Source organism: Oncorhynchus mykiss, chromosome 5 (assembly GCF_013265735.2).
Source record: "Oncorhynchus mykiss isolate Arlee chromosome 5, USDA_OmykA_1.1, whole genome shotgun sequence".
Taxonomy (NCBI): Eukaryota; Metazoa; Chordata; class Actinopteri; order Salmoniformes; family Salmonidae; genus Oncorhynchus; species Oncorhynchus mykiss.
The window spans coordinates 61,807,623-61,822,417 of NC_048569.1; the positions used below are offsets into that span (position 1 = coordinate 61,807,623).

Sequence of the window (14,795 nt, forward strand, 5' to 3'; positions counted from 1 at the left end):
GGAATGTCATCAACTCATTCAGAAGAGGATGCAAGCTTTATGCCACAGGTGTTCTTTTGAACTACTCTCGAGTTCACACAACAAATTAGGTATTGTGAATACAGTGGCTAGACAAGGGCATTGATTTTGGTGCCCTCAGCTATTTATAGTTGGATGTATGCTTTTGGTCCTTTTGGTCCAGGCATAACATACACTTTTGGTCAATGTATCCAATTTCATGGTTTAATTTATAACGGATTGTTATGAGGACACCAAGGTTTGAAGACACTTCAATCAGCCTTATTCATGGTTTCCCCTTGGGTCCTGGGGCCCCCCATGGGTACACGTTTTGGGGTTTGCCCTAGCACTACACAGCAGATTCAAATAATCAAAGCTTGATGATGGCTTGGCTATTTGTATCAGCTGTGTGTTGCTAGTGCAAAAAAACTAAATGTGCACCCAGGAGGGTGGCCCCAGGACCAAGTTTTGGAAACCCTGGCCTAGTTGATCAGTATAAGGTTTGGTTCACTTCAGATTGAAATTAGGTTCACAGCATGACTCAGTCACAGGGAAGTATTGGGACCGCTGTGGTGGGATTGTGATATTGATAAGGTTCAATTATAGTGATATTCAGGTGTTGAATTTGACTTTTGAATTGGTGCAATTTAGCCCACAATCTGATGCAATCTGATATAAGTGCTCACTTACATTACTTGCATCCCATTCCCAGTCTCTCTCTCAATAAGTCTGCACTGAGATACTGTTCCAAGATCTGCATGTCCCCAATGACATGATCTGGAGAATTATTGGTATTGGTCAGGACTCATTGAAAGAGAGTGGAGACATCATATAGCACATTCATAAGTCTGGTATGTCCCACATTGCTATGCACCAGTATTTAGTTTGTTTGTTGTTGTTGTAGTATTGACTTTCGAGCTGCTCATTATTGTTTTGTGGAGATTTCAAACTAAAGCAATGACTTGTCATGTGCCATGATGACAATAAGAAATATTTACAAATCAATAACCGTTTTCAATGACTATCTATTGGCCTATGCTTTTACATTTTTTTCTCATAGTTACTGCTTATATATATTTTTTCTCCGACAATAATTAAATTGTTTTATGACAAAACAGCAGTGTGGTGTAGACTGTGATGGCAACTATAGTATTCAAAACTAGATGGGGGGGCTAAGCACTGCAATGACGAGACAGAGGATGCAACTGAAAACGGTGGACTTTTTACATGTATGATATGATCAGTGGTCCTAATGTATGCTGACTCGGTTGCCCCTTGTGTGACCACATGATAGTGAAGTGACGCCTTGTTCCATGTGTGAGAGCAGCTCATTATTTGGCAACCGGTCAGAGTGGCAGCGGGCAGGGCTGAAGAGGGGATCCCCGGGATTTATTATTTTTGTACATCGAATTACGGGTGTAAATTGTCTGTCAAAACAAGTGAAAAGCAAAAGGGACACCTCTTCTCCGTAAGTTAAAATATTATTTCAGCTGATGGGTAAAAGTAATATTGATTTTTTTATTTAATTAAGTCGACAACTTGAAGTTTTTTTTTCTAGTCGTTAGCTATCATAGCTACCTAGCTTACTGCTGAGTGAGTGCTAGGTAATGGTTTGTGTGTGCCTCGCTAGCTGTAATTAGCTAGCCACACACACCTACCTAGCGACTGCCAAGAACATACCGCCTCAAAAGTCAAAGAATGCATGTAAACTTGTACCGGTTGATGTTTAAAAAGTCGGAGACAAGTATTTTCTTCACAACATCAATTCAAGCAGTCTAAAAACTAACATTTTAGTTTCGACTCTCACACATCGATTGTTTGTGACCGAATCCGGAGTGTCTGTCTCTGTCTGCAAGTGTCCGAGGCCGGGAGTTCGTTAGCTAGCCAGCCAGGAGAGTGGATTTGGTGTCCGAATTTGGTCAATCCCTATAGTCATTGGGTCAATCTCACCACTTGCTGGTTTAACATATATATTATTCTACATTGTAACAAGAGATTTAACCCATACGATCTCAGGACGTCTTCAATTTTCATCACCGTATGAATCCAATGGCAATTATGCTAACTCGATAGCTTGCTAGCCCACGACCTGGCAATATGTTACTACGTTAGCTAGTCAGTTGGACTGTGGGAGACAGGTTGTTGTTACTGAGCGACGAAAAAAAGTTTTGGGTTTTTACTTTATCACTAAATAACAAATTACATTAAATAATTGTATATGTTAGTTGCAGCACACTTAAGAAGCCGGCATTCTCTCATAATTGCTTTGAGTGGTTTTTATTTTGATAGGAAATTGGAGGCGTACGTAATGGTGGACGATGGTAGTGTCCCTTGGTGTGAGACCCCACATGACTGCCATAATCAAAAATACCCCATTTACCATTTTACCTAAATAGTTGTTTGGACTTTATTTCCTTTCTGCAATAAAGTTCTGGGCAAGGCAAGCTATTTGCTCAAGTCCTGAGACAAGACTCATTGCCTGGTAATTGTTCTAATTGCAGCCTTTTTCGAACCTCTCATTGAGGACCACAGAACTAGCACACCTGATTTAACTATTCAACTAATCATCAGGCCCTTGACTAATTGAATCAGGTATGCTGGTTCAGGGCTACACCAAAATGGCCAAGGTGCATAACGATGGAGGAATTCAGATATGATGTCATTGTTTTAGCACTACCACAGAGTTGTTAAACTACTGCGTGCAACATGGTTCAATATGCAAATAAATTACTTTATTGAAGTCTTGGAATTATAATTGGGATCAAGTTAACTGCTAATGCAGATACAAAAAAAGAGTAATAGAGAACACTGTATAATATGGCAAATTTAGCGAATGAGGCATTTGTGGTAAGTACATGGGGGCCGTCATCTTTATTCTTGTCCGCCATTGTGAAATGTCTGGGTGTCCCAGAGGAGAGGTTTGAAAAAGGCTGGTCTAAGGTATTTATGTATATTATGCCAATGTATTACATTGCACTCCATGGCCTTGTGGACATTTTTGAAAGTGCTCTTTTTTCCAGATGTAATTGCCTTTGTGAGGGTCAATAGCCTCCAGATTAGGTACCATAGCAGTGCACATTCCCCCTCCTGCCAAGCGGCCTCCATGGAGACTGGGCACCCTTGGCTAGTGGCGGGAGACATGTCACTTTGCATCTTGTGACGGGCCATAGAGCTGCCCGAGAAGCGGTGTCCCTTGTGAAAAACCCTTTAAAGAATGATGTGATCAGACAAGCATGACTCGGCTGACTTGACATCCATTGGTGCTGCATCAGGGTAGAACTTTAGAGCTAACTACTAGACTAGACCACATTGAGAAAGAAAAGTTCAAATGAGTAAAGGTTAGATTTGGACTCTTAGTTTTTTTTTCACCCCTCCATCTACACAGTCCTCAGCTTTTCGAACTCCTGGATTTAAGATAAGCTTTTCAAAATGGAATTTAGGTATTTTGGCTCAGTAGCCAATTTCTTTACAGACATCATTAGAGAAATTAAGCTGCATTGAACTTGTTTAGAGGACTGGATTGCACTACAGGCCTCTACCAATGCCTCAAATGGGTGATGACTTTCACTTTCATTACAAGTCAGTGTGTCTGTCTGACAGAATTCAGTGTTACCACAAAGTAACAGAATGTCTGTTTCAGTGTGACTGTGAATTGTTTTGTGGTGACTTTCTGAAGGGACTTTGTCTCATTGCTGGTATGGGCCTAGTATGTTCATCTATTGTTTAGAAATGTTACAGAATGCATGGGATAGAAACATTTTGTGTTTAGTTCTAAGTTAGCATCCATTTCAGCACCACAGTTGACAGAGAGCAGAGAGCAAGCTGGATGTCTGATTTCACAGCGAGATGTCAGCCGCTTTTCAGCTGATGAATGAAAGGCGATTCTCAGATAGAAAAGTGTCTCTGTGTGATAATAAAATGTTCAGCTCTGCATCGGTCTCTTCTAATGCTCCTCAATTTAGAGTTCATTTAGAAGCCTACTGCACTCTATGGAGGGGTGAATATTGTTTCCATCCATCCACATGTCTGGCTGATGTATTGTCATAGCACAACAGGGAACCTTCAAGGACTACAGTGAGCGTTGGAACAGAGTGATTGTTGAACAGGTCGGGCTGTGGTCATCTTGAGCGATGAGGTTATAAGGGACAGAGAGATGAATATGGAATGGCAGCCGGTCAGATGAGATGGCGCGCTAGCGGGCTGGTGTCCTCTCTGTTGATATTGCTGGCCAGGGAATTGTATGGCGTCGCAGAGTGGTAAACAGGAAACGCAGGAAGGCGACACGTGGCCCGAGTCAACCAGTCAGAGGCTTCAGTTTCTCTGAGACCAGCTTCCTGACACTATAGGGAGGATGGGTTCAGATTAATGTTCTATTACTTGGCTATACAGGGCCAGTACAGGCATTCAAATCAGGATGTGTAGTACAAGGTAGAGCCAGCCTAAAGATATACATGCTCATATTATCTTCAGAAGACACTTCATTAGCAAATTTTGTGTGCATGTCACGACTCGAGCTCCAGGGAGTGGAGCAAATGCCAAAATGTCCCTATGATATCTCACATGATGTGGCGCTTTTCAATACTTGATAAAATATGAATTTTTCATCTCTGTTACATCATTTTCCAGAGGGGAACACGTCAGGTTGTCTCTTTTCAGATCCGTCCTGTGGTGATACTATTGTGTACATTTCTAGGGCATGTCTTGGTGTCATCTTCAGTGTGTGAGGAGTACAGATCCTGTCCATCCACATGTTTTCCTTTGTACTAAGAGTATAGCGTACCACAGTATGAGTCATAATACCCATAAAACCTAGTGGTTAAACAAGGAAATGCTTCTAATCTTTTCCCACCATTCATTTTTCCCATAGGGGATTTTAGAAACACTTGTTTCGTGTAGGCTTACCCTGGCGTGAAGTTTTGATAACTGTGTAAATCTCTTTTGGACAAGGTGACGTATCAATTACTGAACCTCCATTCCACCTCGCAAAGTTTGCATTTCCTTCTCATTTAACTTCTCTAAGTATTGCCACACTGGACTTCGCTGCTGTTGCTTGCTGTTTTTCCAAGTTAAGGATATTGAGATGAGCAAGATGCAACACTCCCCCTTCAACTCGCAACAACAAAGACGAAATATCGGTTCTGCCTCTATGACAACGGGCAGTTTCATCTCGCTATCAGCATTTGAGGTTTGGTGCAACAAATGTGCCACGTGCATAAAAATACACATTTTATATAAGGAATTGGCAACTCATTGTCAAATAAGCATCTTATCCAGCTAGGCCACTTGATTTCAACATCTAAACAAAGTGAACAGGCTATGTTGTTCCAACAGTTGGAGATGGACAGGAGGGTGGATTAATAAGTTCTACCTTGTTATCAAGCAAATATATCCACTAAATATAAAGATTAGGTGGCTACTCACTTGCATGTGGGTTTGTGCTTGAGAGATTGTTTGAGACCTGTGTTAATGTTCTATAAGGCTTCTACCAGAAGTTGGTCATTATAAGGGCATGTGTATTGTGCATGGTTCTGGTTACATTTGTAACCTAAAGGGCATTTTCATAGACATATTTATTGTAACAAAGCAGGTTAAACAATTCTGATAAAATAATTAAATTATTAGTGGGTCTTATGGTTGTGGAATGCTTATTTAGCCAAGGTATAATTTTACAAACCCTGATTTTATTTGATTATTCCTGACAGTTTGCATTTTAATTTTTTATTTCACATTTATTTAACCAGGTAGGCTAGTTGAGAACAAGTTCCCATTTACAACAATTTATTGAGTTGTGAAATGCAGCGTATTGACCTTTAGTTGTGCAACAAAGTTTATTTAGAGAACACAATGTATGTGTGAGTAAATTAGAAAGATAATTTTTTTGGCCATAACGCCAGCCCTAGTTGGACTTCATGTTGACTCAACTGTGTGTGGATGTCAAGTTGACCATTTCCTCATGTCAGGACCAGAACAGCTCTAGCACTTGATAAATGCTGTGTTTGTTCTGGATTCCACTCTCATCTGGTAATCCAGAACAGATTAGGACTTTGGTGATCAGGTGAGAATAGATGTGAACTCTGAGCAATGACCCTTAGTATCAGGAAGAAGTGAGTACTCCACTTCTGGTGCGTATTCCTCTCCTCGATGACTCTGCACTGGTTTGGCAGGTGAAAGCAACAGGACAGATTTCTACTAAGGAATTGCTTTCACTTGACCTATTATTTCAGATCAGGGAGGAAAGGAGGTTAGGAGAGAAAAGTAGTTTATTGAAATGCCCCCTTTGGCTGTTGATGACTGAGTTGTATACTTCGTGGAGGCCATCATCTCCAACATGGCTGCTCATTCATAGCCCAGGGGTCAACGGGCAGCTAGCTCAATTCAAGCATGGTTCCTCATTGTGTTGCCTTATTGTGAATTCACAAATGAGAGGCTCCTGTCTTTCAACATGGAGCTGTAAAGCTGGTCAGACGACATTAGGGGTCGGTGCTGGTATTCCATAGGGGATTCGCCACCTGTTAACCAGGTAGGTAGGCCATAGGGGCTCTTCAATAATTATGGAGTATCTTGTCTACTAGTGTGCTATATATTTTATTGAGTTGTGAGTTTTTATGAGAACCAAATTACTTTCCTGTCTGCCAACAGTTATCCTTGTGTCCTATTTTCACATGAATAATGTGTTGAGTTGTTTTTGCGACATCATACACATCGTCAAACTCCTGAAAACGGTTTCAAAATATGATCACACATACTTCTCAGGAATGCCTCGAAACATTGCCAATCATTTTTCGACTGGGTATATTAAGAGTCGTGGATGAAGAAGTGAGGACTATGACATTGCTACATTATTCCAGTTATTCTCCTAACAATAGCTCCCACTGTCTGTTTTAACTGGCCAGCTCTGACATGGCAACTCTGGAACTCAGTGCGGCAGCCACACGTATACAGCATCAAGGCACTCATCCAGGAGGGGTACCAAGCATCCAGATGCCCTGCTGGCTGCCTGTGTCGCAAGCATGCCAGCTAGATGTTTGCTGAGCTGACGTTACACTAGTGGAGGTGCTGACTGCTCATCAGCTAGCACACCTATAGTGTGTTTGACCGTCACCGCTTCAGAGGGTGTTTAATTAAACATGGCTGCCTGCTTCAACGCTCAGGAGTGGGCTTCCAGGTAGATAATAGTAGTGGAGGTCAGATACTGGTTTTGTTGGTAGCTGTTGATTTGATACAAAAGGAGTGTATTGTCTTTTGTTTGTTGGGATCCCCTCTATCTGTTCAGTGCTGTGGGAGAGATTGTCTGCAATTGTCTGCTCAGATTTGGGTGTTTTTCTATTTTCTATGGCCACTTAACAAATATGTGGAACTTTTGTAGAGTTCCCCTATAGAGTGATTTGAATTCCATGATTTAGAATTTGTCTTTGGATTTTGAATTTGAATAAGATATTTGTTTATCTGTAATGCACAAATTGAATAATTTAATTAATAAATTGAATGAACATTGCATATTTTAAAATGTAATTGAATATTAAATATTGATATATTCAGTTTCAATATCGTAGATATTGCATTCATTGTCTGTATCAAGTTTACAAAATATAAGTTGTTCAAGTTGATCAAAATGTAATATATTCAACTTCCCCGACGCATTCAGATTCAGTTTCCGTTATCTAAATTCAGTTTCAAAACCAGAGACAACATTCTAGTACTTTGCCAGCCAGGAAAGGTAGAGGAGAAAAGATAGAGCGTTTGAGTCTGTGGTAAATGGAAGCTTCTGGCTATTTCTGAAGCCAATGTTGCCTGTTGAATTTATTTTCTTTCTATGAATTTGCCTCTAGCGTTTGAACCGTTTTGGCTATATGCTATTATGACCCCATTCCTGAAAGCTAAGAGACTGGCGCATGGACATGCCTTCTGCTGCCCTCAGATGATCACAGGCTGTGACGGACACATAAGAAGGGAGTGTCACAAAAAAACACAATTTGGCCACAATAAGATTATAGTTGAATAGCCCTTCTAAGGATAGCCGTTCCAATCCATATTTAATCTTGCTATTGTAACTGACTGGGATTGAATCCGGTCTCTTGCATGTCACAAAATTGTGTTAGCCCATATAGCTAAAGCCTATAGGGATAAGTTCATGTAAAGGACGACACGCTGCTTACTTGACGGGTGCTACTTCCACCTGATTCAATTCATTCGGATACTCAAACTTAGGACACACGTTGGACACTGCCTCAAACACACGTGACCACCCTCCTGAAGCATTCCAACCCATCATAGTATTAAAAATGGCCTTCTTCAATTGTGCAAGGGGAAAGCAACACTTCAGGCTGAGGAGTGAGTTACACAGATCCCCATCTGCTACACTAATACAAGTCTTCAAGATCCAGCAATGTTACTCATCAAAATAGTGTGGTTTGGTAATCTGTGCTTATGTGATGAACAAACTTGCCTGAGACGTGTTAGTTTCAAGTCTCCAACAAGGGTAGTCATTATAATGGTAATGTGACTGACTGGGTTGACTGTGTTAGCCTGCTGCTAAAGCCTAGGCATTGCTCCTGTGACTTGGATGGGTCTCCTCAAGGAGGAGGTCAAAGAGGGGTGAAGTGTAACACCGGTGGTTTGGTGACTACGCTTGTGTGATGAGTGACTTTTCCGATATCCTTCTGCCACAGAAAGTGGTGGTGTTTTGCAGTAGGCCTGGTTTCAAGCACAGTCAGTTATATTGGTGCCGTGATCTCTGAGTATGAGGTCAAAGGCGGGTGAAATGTAAACGGGGGGGGGGGGGGGGGTTCAACAAACCTCACATAAAAAATATTTTTTTATTTTATTTTATTGAAGAGTAACCTAGCTGGATACTTGTTAGCCCACTTAGCTGAAGCCCACAGGAAACTAACACAGTCTTGTGACATGCAGTAGACCTTGTTCGAACCAAGTCAGTCACAAGAGCAAGATTTAAATAGGGAGTGGATAAGCTATCCTTAGAAGAGCCATGACGGGGCTATTCAATTATATTCTTATGGGAGACAAATTGTGGTATTTGTTACTCTCAGTTCTAACATATACTGCTCGGCCTGTGAGCATCATAGAGGAGAAGCCCAAACGGATCAAATCTAATTTTACTTGTCCCGTGTGCTGAATAAAACAGGTGTAGAACTTAACGTGAAATGCTTACAAGCCCTAAACCAACAATGCAGTTCAAGAAAGTTAAGAAAATATTTACTAAATGTAAAAACAATAAATGTACATAACTAATAACAAGGCTATATACAGGTACCGAGTCAATGTGTGGGGGTACAGGTTAGTCGAGATAATTTGTAAAGTGACTATGCATGGATAATAAACAGCGAGTAGCAGCAGTGTAAAAACAAAGGGGGGAGGGGTTCAATGTAAATAGTCCGGGTGGCCGTTTGATTAGTTGTTCAGCAGTCTTATGGCTTGGGGGTAGAACCTGTTAAGGAGCCTTTTGGTCCTAGACTTGGTTCTCCGGTACCGCTTTCGGTGCGGTAGCAGAGAGAACAGTCTATGACATGGGTGACTGGAGTCTCTGACAAGTTTGTGGGTCTTCCTCTGACACCACCTAGTATATAGGTCCTGGATGTCAGGAAGCTTGGCCCCAGTGATGTACTGGGCCGTTCACACTACCCTCTGTAGTGCCTTACAGGCAGATGCCAAGCAGTTGCCATACCAGGCGGTGATGTAACCGGTCAGGATGCTCTCTGGTGCGGCTGTGGAACCTTTTGAGGATTTCGGGACCCATGCCAAATCTTTTCAATCTCCTGAGGGGGAAAGGTGTTGTCGTGCCCTCTTCACAACTATCTTGGTGTGTTTGGACCATGGTAGTTTGTTGGTGATGTGGACACCAAGGAACTTGAAACTCTCGACCCGCTCCACTACAGCCCCGTCAATGTTAATGGGGGCTTGTTTGGCCCTCCTTTTCCTATAGTCCATGATCAGACCCTTTTGTCTTGCTCACATTGAAATGTTGTTGTCCTGGCACCACACTGCCAGGTCACTGACCTCTCTATAGGCTGTCTCATCGTTGTCGGTGATCAGGCCTACCACTGTTGTGTCGTCAGCAAACATAATGATGGTGTTGGCTCCGTGGCCAAGCACGACTCCGTGGGTGAACAGGGAGTACAGGAGGGGACTGAGCACGCACCCTTAAGTGGTCCCAGTTTTGAGGATCAGCGTGGCACATGTTGTTGCCTACCCTTACCACCTGGGGGTGGCCCGTCAGGAAGTCCAGGATCCAGTTGCAGAGGGAGGTGTTCAGTCCCAGGGTCCTTAGCTTAGTGATGCGCTTTGTGGGCAGTATGGTGTTGAACGCTGAGCTGTAGTCAAGAACAACATTCTCACATAGGTGTTTCTTTAGTCCAGGTGGGAAAGGGCAGTGTGGATTGAGATTGCGTGACCTGTTGGGGCGGTATGCGAATTGGAGTGGGTCTAGTGGGTGTGGGTCTTATGGCATGATGGTGTGGATGTTGAGCCATGACCAGCCTTTCAAAGCACTTCATGGCTAGTGACGTGAGTGCTACGGGACGGTAATCATTTTGGCAGGTTAACCTTCGCTTTCTTGGGCACAAGGACTATGTTGTCTGTTTTGAAACATGTAGGCATTACAGACTCGGCCAGGGAGAGGTTGAAAATGTCAGTGAAGACACTTGCAGTTGGTCCGCCCATGCTCTGAGTACATGTCCTGGTAATCCGTTTGGCCCTGCGGCTCTGTGAATGTTGACCTGTTTAAAGGTCTTGCTCACATCGGCAACTGAGAGTGTGATCACACAGTCGTCCAGAACATCTGGTGCTCTCATGCATGCTTCAGTGTTGCTTGTCTTGAAGCAAGCATAACAGGCATTTAGCCCGTCTGGTAGGCTTGCGTCACTGGGCAGCTCGCGGTTAGGTTTCCCTTTGTAGTCCGTAATAGTTTAAGCCCTGCCATATCCGATGAGCGTCAGAGCCGGTGTAGTAGGATTCAATCTTAGTCGCACGTAAGTTCTTTTTTTTTGTCCATCCACACCGGACACGGGAGTTTTGAAATATAAAAACAAACTCTGGGATATAAACATTGGGTTGTTATTTTGCCTGAAATGGACAAAGTCCTCTACTCTGACAATTAATCCACAGATAAAACTGTAAACTGAATGAATTTCTAGTCATCCCTCCTCGTTCCTTCATGCTTCTTCCTTTGGACTTTATATGGCGATTGGCAACCAACTTTAAGGTGCATTACCACAACCGACTGGTGTTTGGACCTCAGTTCAGCTTTCAATCACCCACGTGGGTATATGCTCCTAAAAACCAATGAGGAGATGGGAGAGGCAGGACTTAATAAAAAACCAAGTTTTAAGCGCCTGGCTACACAGACGCCTGCGAGCAGTGTGAGTGCAATGATTAAATAAAATGTATGTGTATAATTATTTTGCAACGTGTCCGGTCTGGTCAGCACGTTAGACATTGCGTACCAGCAGTTATTGACAAATAGACACGCAACCTCGTCTTACCAGACGTAGCTGCTCTGTCCTGCCGAAACACAGAGAAGCCAGCCATCTCTATATTATCCGTGTTCTCGTTCAGCCACGTCTCGTTGAAACATAAGATATTACAGTTAACGTCTAATTGGTTGGATGGTCTTGATCGTAGATCGTCCAGTTTGTTTTCCAATGATTGGGAAAGGGGGATACCTAGTCAGTTGTACAGCTGAATGCATTCAAGTTAAGAGTCTTACGCATTTAACTCAACCACTCTGAATCATAGAGTTGCGGGGGGCTGCCGTAATTGACATCCACCTCATCAGCACGTCATCAGCGCCCGGGGAACAGTGGGTTAACTGCCTTGCTCATGGCCAGAATGACAGATTTGTACCGTGTCAGCTCCATTGCACGTTGGCTAATAATACAGAGGGTAGTGGTGGTTTACCTACTCGTCAGTGAATTCTTGCAAGGCACCCCGCCCTACTCCCCCTTTTTTCGGGCAGTATTTCTCTCACGTCGGACTCATTTTAAATAAAAAATGTTTGTACAGTTCGTGGTGAGTAATCGCTGTTCTGATGTCCAGACGGTAGCAGCAACATTATGTACAAAATGAATTACAAACAAAATAGAACAGTTGGTTAGGAGACCGTAAAAATGTCAGCCATCATCTCCTGCGCCATTATTAATGCTTGAGCCAAATTTATAGGAAGAAATAAACATGCCACATTGTCTTCAAAAAAGCGCCAGAAATCACACTGTTTATACTACTAGCTTTGGTTATATCACATAGATTCAAACGCTCTATCTGTTCTCTTCTACTTTTCCTGGCTGGCAAAGTACCAGGATGTTGTCTCTGGTTTTGGATCTGAATTTAGAGAACTGAATTTCAAAACTGCATCAGGGAAGTTGATTATGAAACTTATAATAACCTTGAAATTATAGTTTAACTTGATACACAGACAATGAATGCTATGTATGTGTATATATGCAAAATTTAATAGTCCATACAATTTAACAGAATGCACTTCATTCAATACAGTTTAAAATCATGTAATACAAGTTACATTTATGAATTCAATGATTCAATATGTGCATTTCAAATTCAATATCCTAATACAAATTCAAAATAATGGAATTCAAATACAATTTCTGTTGGCACAGAAATGGCTCCATATTCCTAGAGGAAAGGGAATCCCTGCTGTTGCTAGGTTATGTGTACTGTATGATTTAAAGGAATACTTTGGGATTTTGGCACGAGGCCCTTTATCTACTTCCCGAGTCAGATGAACTCATGGATACCATTTAAGTCTCTGCATCCAGTAGGAAGGAAGTTCGTGGCAAAATCCCATAGTATGCCTTTAAGGGAATTTGCATCAGGATTCACAAACACCTTATAACAGAGATTTAAAGGGATATTTTACGCAAACATATTTGATTATTTTGTTCATTAGTCCACTGTTGATATGATCCCATGTCAGCAGTAAGTTTTCAAGATGTATCACTTTCAGTACAAAGTAAATAGTGTGGCGATGCGTTATATGATTGGGATAAAATATCCCTTTTTAAGAAGGGTATTTTTCCATATACTAGGGTAGAAATTATTTTTAGGCTACAGGTAGCCTTTGCCGAAGAATAACGTTCAAGTATTGTTACCAGCATATTGCCTCAAGTAGGCTATGTGCTAGCCTGCAGGGGTGGGCAACTCCAGTCCTCGAGGGCCTGATTTGGTGTCACACTTTTTCTCCATCCCTAGCAAACACAACTGATTTAATCAAATTGCATTCTAAACTGAAGATCATTATTAGGCGATTATTGGAGTCAGGGCTGGGGCAAAACTGTGACACCAATCAGGCCCTCGAGGACTGGAATTGCCCACCCCTGTGACGGGGAAGTTCTTTTAAGTTTAGTTAGTCATTGTGTTCTCTGAGTCAGCACAGACCTATAATGCAACCCTTCACTTTGAGTTCTGCAGAATCACGGTCCAGGTAGTTGACCTATTGAGCAGGGTAAACTCAACTTCAACAGTGCTGCCATTCAAATTCAGGACTTCAAGCTAAAACAAGTCTAGTCTAGCTGATCAGTTTATCCACTGGCAGTATCATCATGAAGATCACATGGTTAATGGAATCAGAGGTACAGCGGCTGGTATTTCATACTAATTATGATCTATGAACTAATCTGCTCTTAATGTCCCAATGCATGCTGCGGCTCGATCGGCCTGCATCGTGACTGCAAACACTAATGTAAAGTAGTCCTCTTCCTCTCAGAAACTGGGATTGTGTGTGTGTGTGCGTGTATGTTTGAGGGGGGGCAGTGTGCTTGGTGTTTGTGATTGAGTCTTTTCCGTACGTGCACATTCCTTTGTGCTCACGTGTAGGGGGCTGGCTGCACCTCTTGGGCTTTGCACGTGCCTTCGGTCGCCGTCCGGTTGCTAAGGGGAATCCAGGTGGAGCCTCACTCTGGTAGATGCAGGGTTAAAGGCCTCCATTTTGTTAGGTAACACCCTAATGGCCTGATCTGTCAGTTGCGTTAAAATGGCAGGGCTTAACCCTTGGTGTTCAGGACCGAACCAGTAAGGGCACCCTCCCTGCCTCCATGCTGCCACAACCAATGGGAGACGGAGAGTGAGGACGCTGAAGAGGAAAAGTGTTTATCAGTGTACAGTAGATCTATGGCCAGCCACTCTACCCTCCCCCACCACCCAGTCAGCTGGCTCCCTCTTTTTCACTCTTCTTTCTATGCTCTCTCTCCCTCTCTGTTTAGTCTCCATGTACTCAGCTTGGTGGAACCAGATTAAGCAATGTGTTTTTTGTCACAATCAGATATTCCAAAGAAAATGCAGCGGGTTGAAGTTTTACTTTCTTTCTAAATTCATATTAGGAGTTGACGTCATTCTGAACCTAAAACACGATCTGTAGTGCTTAAATGAATAATTAAACAAATGTATTTTGCGTTATTCATATCTAGGACGATATGCCGAATTTAAAATGTGTATCACAGGGAACAGATGGACACTAATTGCATAGGAAGGAGATTTAATAGCTTTGTGTGTAGCCCATTTATTGGGCAATATTATGTTGTCTCCCTCTCTCACTGGACCCAATAGAGCCTGTTTTAAAAGTGTCAGTGTGCTGTTAATGTTCTCGCTCGCTAAATCCAATCCCTATGGAAGGTAATTTACATATCAGATAGAAGAGGTTAGCTAGCAGCCTGAGGAAATGGAGCATTTTGATTGATCCTATACCCCTGAAGGATTTCGTAGGAAAATAGAATGTGCTCACAGGAGAGTCATACCAGGTTCTCCATATTGTTCTAGCCAACTGTGTAATC

At 42.3% G+C, this 14,795-nt stretch overlaps 1 protein-coding gene across 6 annotated transcripts in view; it reads left to right on the forward strand.

Annotated features, from left to right (window-relative positions):
* Positions 1-1,259: 1,259 nt before the first annotated feature.
* Positions 1,260-14,795, forward strand: part of gatad2ab (GATA zinc finger domain containing 2Ab) — a 31,942-nt gene continuing 18,406 nt past the window's right edge. For all 6 annotated transcript variants that reach the window (XM_021603732.2, XM_021603734.2, XM_021603735.2 and 3 more), the window contains exon 1: positions 1,260-1,465. The gene's annotated coding sequence lies outside the window, so the exon portion shown is untranslated. The remainder of the gene's footprint in view (positions 1,466-14,795) is intronic.